Below are 5848 nucleotides of genomic sequence, written 5' to 3' on the forward strand. Positions count from 1 at the left end.
TATTCCGCTCTCCGATTTTATATTACTCACGGATTTCAATGTTAAACCAGTGATATTACTATTTCGTATATCCCATCTTTAAGGGGATGTAGAAAAAAAAAACGTGTACAATGTTAAAAAATGAACCGTTACTTTGGTAGCTTAATTTACAACTAAATTTAAAAACGAATCACTTGCTTGTATATTTCTATTACAGCGCATGCGTTTATGTTCAGTGTCGCCATTTACGTGTTATGCGTGCTTTTCACATATAAGAACAAAATTCAATTAACAACTTAGCTACAAAATTATATATTTTTAAAGTCTGTTATAACCGGCCAATTTTGATAATATATATTGGTAGAATCATGTCTGTACCTGGAATAACACTATAACTTAGATTCGGCACAACACCGCTGAAAGGTTGCCGACCCTCGCTCTAGCCTATGGCAAAGAAACGTTTAATTATGCCGTAAAGTAACTCTTACGCAAGATTTGAGTCATTTATTTTGGAAAATAATTATATTATATTGAATTTTGCCTCGGATGGCAGAGCGATCCTCTAACGGATAATTATGGTTACGATAGTTGAAGTTCAAATCAAATCCTTAAATAATTCTTAAATAGTTTTTGTGTGAAATGTTGAAAATGCTGCTTTTTTTATAATCATTATCGTTACATTTTCCATTCAACAAATACTTTATCCTATACTAGCAGACCTTGCCACGCGTTGTTGTGGCTCAAAATTTATCTATTATAAATGTATAACACTTCCCCCGTGGGGGGGGATATATCGAAAAATCCCTTCTTAGTGTACATTCTGTTGAGGTAATTTGGAAAGTCGGTTTACGAAATTAATGTATTAATAATGTTTGTGTTGTGTTTTAAATATAGCACGATAATTGTGTTTAGCTTGTTTAATAAATTATCGAGTGTGCCATAAATATCAAAAAAAGACCTTGATATGCTTTACGTGATACATTTCAAATTAGTATATTTGATGTTTTATCGTTCATCGCGTAGATAGTTTATGCTATAGAATTACATTATTAACAACCTTGCTGTATATTTCATATCTTTCGAAAATGTCTGGTCTATTCACACAAGCTTAAAATATCTGCTCTTTTTCTCTGCGATTTTAATAAAGTATATTGAAACTCATTTAAAAGCTAACATTGTTAACACTTTCCAACTGAAGATCTCTGTAATAATGTGGCGTAAGTCTAAATCTTGGAAAAATTACTTACATGGGAGAAACATTTGTACAGTTATTATATCATATTGTATATGGATAACCAATAAATAGAATGAATAAAATCTTTACCAAAAATATAAAAAGATTAGAATAAATTTACAATACAAGCAAAACATATTAAATTATATCATTTTTTTAATCATAGGGACAAGTTAAAATTACATTACGTATATTTTCTGTTCAACTGCATTTTAAATAATGGCAAAATGTAGTTATTTTAAGATNGCTGTTAGAACTAACTATATATGAATTTTTATAGGTTGTTTTCATGAATAAGTTTATAACATTAGTTAATAAAATTAAGTTTTTATTTTTCATTGAAAGCAAATAAATGTATCAAATTTACATCAATTATTATTAGTTTTTAATGAGGTTTTTAACTTTGAGTCAATTAAAATAATTTTTATTTATGTTATGCATAAAAAATGACATTATTTGGAATGCCGAAAATTCTTTTTTGTTTAGTTTATTGAAAATTTTGCTTTTTGTAATTTTTTTTCTTATTTAATTGACTATTTAATTTGTTAAATTGATTTAATCCTTTTAACAATTTTTTTATGTAATTTTTTTTTGTTTTTGATTTGACAAAAGGATTGATTAATATGCACATTTAATAAAGGAAAACATTTATTGTGAAATGTGGTCACCAGAGTATTCTAAATCAAATTTTCTGTTGAAAATAAAGATTACTATTCAAGTGACCAGAGAAAGAATGTCTCAGGTTTGAAAAAAGTTAGCAAAAATGTGCTAGTAACATAAGTGTTTTTTTACAAATATTTTTTGATCAAAGTGTAATGCAGTATTTGCTAGATTGGGTGGTAATTACATTTTCTCATTTAAAACTTGCTGTTGTAATTATACAGTGGAACTCATTAAGTTGGACTAATTTGGTTGAAGGTTATCTGTAGTTTACAAAAATCCAAGTTAATGAGATTCTTGTTGTTTTATATTTATTCTATCCTCAACATCTTAATTTTCCCATCAATTTGAAATCGTCTTTCTGAATCGCTTTCTCCATTTTTTGCTGTCACTTCATTCTCTGTTACCGATTAAAATTATACTTTTATGATTTTTTATATTATTTAACGAGATGATTTATGTACTATAAAAGTACATAGAAAATGATATAGTTTCATTTAAAAATTTTTTATGTGATAAGTTCAAAGAAAGGCATTTAAATTTTAAAAAATACTAAAAAAATTTAGCCTAATTTATGAAGTACATTGTAGACACGTGGGTTAGAAAATGATCTCAATGTAGGTGGCAATACGATTAGCCACTTTCGAATTAAATTAATATCTAAAAATTGTGTATTAATTAAAGTACTTGTTTTTACTAAAGCTCTAGCAGGTTATTTATTTTTTAGAGTGATTCGCAAAACGAAATAATGGAATGGACAGAAATTTCCTCAAACAAAACATTTGACATTTCTCGTTTTTTAAAGCGAATCGAATCGAACTTAACGCGACGTCTTGTTACGAATGGCAAACTCATTTTACTCATTTTACAGCTTCCTAAAATAGTAGAGACTGCATTCATTTTCGCTACTTTCCTTGTGAATATTAATGGAAAAAATATTATAGCTTAACTCCATTAGCCACCACCCGATGGCGCCACATACTTAAACTTCTTTTATTTAACCGACACGACACGACACTGCTTGTAACCGGTATAAAACGCACTGAGTAGTATAACTACATGTAGTGTTGTCACCTTTTCAACTTTTCTGGCAAAGTTGATTGACAAAATTGCCACTTCTGGGATCTGAAAACTCACATTGTAATTTATTTCGTAAAAGCAAGTGAAAAAGTATGATATTTTATTATTAAAACTTTATATTTTTAACTGCTATAAAATTGAAAACAGCTTAATTTTTAAGATAGGGATGAGTTTTGTAAAAAATTGTAGATATTAATAACGAGGAAAATCGTCATTATGTCAGACCTCACGATCCCCTTTATCTCCCCACCCCCTAAACCTTTAACTACTAAAATTTAATAGCCTCAATCTTCCTAATAAACAAACCTTCCTGCAAAATTTCAGAAATTTTCGAAAAAAAGCACAGGAGTTATTACGCTTTAAAGAGAGTGAACAAAATCGTTCCCCCATACGCAAACACTAACATCCGTACATACAGAAAAAATTTCCGATTTTTTTGCATTTCTCGACGTTTCATGATAAATATGTAAAAATTTTCGGGGGTTATTTTTTGCCCGATTGCCATACTTTCCTTCTGTTATAACAGAGCTGAGAAAGTAAAAATTTCAATTATATACTTTTTTTAGTAAATGAAGTAGTTTATAAGAAAAAGCATTCAATATTTTAATGGGCTTATTATGTGAAAGTATTCTGAAAAAAAGCTTATTTCATTTTGAATTTTGTTTTGTTAAATATTTTAATAAATCCGGATCGGAGTTGATCCGATCGTAAATCCATTTACGATCGGATCTCCTCCGATCACGAATTACGTATATATACAGATATATTACCATTATATCCGCTAATGGTATATAATGTATCTTCCAGAACTGCTGTAGCAAAGTTACTTTTTGGTGTTAACATAGCGGGTATCCAAATCCATTCGTTTGTAATTTGTTCATACTTTTGTCCTGAAAGTAAAATAATTTTCAATACATATACCGATGGAAGGAGATTTACATTGCTTTATCGATTTAGGATATTTTACGTTTATGTTTGGGTTCATATAGGTCATGGGGCCATGTTCTCATCGGTTATCTACCAGAATATATATTTTATTTTCCTCGGAAAGTTTCAACAATTTAGGCAATAAAAGTAGGCAAATGTAGCTGATCTTTATTCACGATGTTAGTATTTTTTGGGCAATTTTAGCTAACTAAACGTTTCATGTGGCAACAGCTTATACCAGACATGGCCAATATACGGCCCGCCTAGTGAATAATGAATTTATGTAGCCCGCGATTAATCTTTTAATATTAGCTAATCAAGTCCGAAAAGCTCGATGAAAAATTCTGACACCTAAAAAAAGGTCACCGTGCGTTTACAGTTAATCCTCCATTGCAAATCTCTTAAGTAGAGCGTAAAATGTTGGTAAAGCATGATAATGTGAAAAATCTATCTGTAATCTTTATGTACAATTTAGTCTCTACGGGGTGACACCACAATGTGATCTCGCACCACCTCAAAATCTTTCTATGGCAGCCTCTGGTTCGGCCCGTGAAAAAAGTTTTCTTTCCAATTCGGTCCGGGGGCAAAAACTGTTGGCAACCCCTGGCTTATACAGTAAAATGCTTCTTTAAACTCTTTCCGGCCTATAGGCACTAAGAGAGCCGTTTTCGCAAGCCCATTATGGGTTCGGATATGCCTAGAATGGGGCAGCAGGATTGTGAGGCATGGAGTTAACCCCCGAAAAATTTAGGAATTTTCTGACCCGGTTATTTGTAGAACCAGGGATCGAATACGACGTGCGTATTCGATCCCTGGTTCTACTGATCGGTGGCTATTCTCTTAACCGCTCGGCTATCTGGCAGTTGGTTAAGGCGACGGCCACGAAAATATACTGTATTTAATAACAGTGTTAGGATAGAAAAGTAAAACTTCACAAAATTTAAATAATGCTAAAATATTTTAATCGCTGAAATTAATTAACAAAAATTAGTTTCTTCAACAAAACCCTCGTAACAATTCACTCCGACAATTGGTTATATTCGTCAATAATGTGAATTTGCCAGAGCCGAGAAATTCGAATAAAAGAAAGAAAGAAAAGATATTTTCAGAGAATTTCAACATCTGATAAGTAATTTTCAATCAATTTAATAACGCAATTATAGATTTTCATAATAAAATGCATTCACAAAGATTAAATGTCTACAAATGCTGAAGTATACAACATTCATCAAATTGTTTCAGATCATTTACGTTTTAAGATATATTAATGTGTTAATGCTACACTTAACATTTACACTATATAACATCTATACATTTCTTTTTATAAATTATAAATTTATTAATAAGTTTTTATCTGAAACCCGTTTTAATTAAAGAAACCACATTTTAATTGTACAGTAGAGCGTCGTTTATCCGAAAGCGTTCCAGTCGTCAAATTTAAATTTTCGTTAGTGCTGTGGTGCTATAATCTTTGGCTATATCTCGGGCTATTCCAATATTTTTTTTGTTGATGTGTGTGTTTTAGCTGGCAGCATTGGCACTTTTGTGTGGTGTTTTTCCGACGTGCGACTAAATATCCAGATATTATAACGCTCTGATTGGTCAGCTGAATGATGTCAAACTACTAAAATCGGTAATGTTGATCATTAGCCTAAACTTCGTGTTGTTGTTGTTGTTGTTGTGAGAGCGGCAGACATTATATAATAGTTATAAATATTTCATCTAAAACTTGATAAAAGGCACTTATTTATAATTTCACTAGCTCTTGTGTGTATTGACAATAATTGAAAATTTTGCAATAATTTTAACATTAAATTACGTGATATCAAAGATTTTAATGCTGAGACATTTTTAAACATCAAGAAGTAACTTTTATGTTTTGTATTCTTGTAAGCTTTTTTGTACATTTACTATAACAATAAAATAATCAAAAACAACAAATGTAAATTGCAAATTAAGTTTTTTTTT

Source organism: Centruroides sculpturatus, unplaced genomic scaffold (assembly GCF_000671375.1).
Source record: "Centruroides sculpturatus isolate CEXI.00-Female unplaced genomic scaffold, Cexi_2.0 scaffold1287, whole genome shotgun sequence".
NCBI lineage: Eukaryota > Metazoa > Arthropoda > Arachnida > Scorpiones > Buthidae > Centruroides > Centruroides sculpturatus.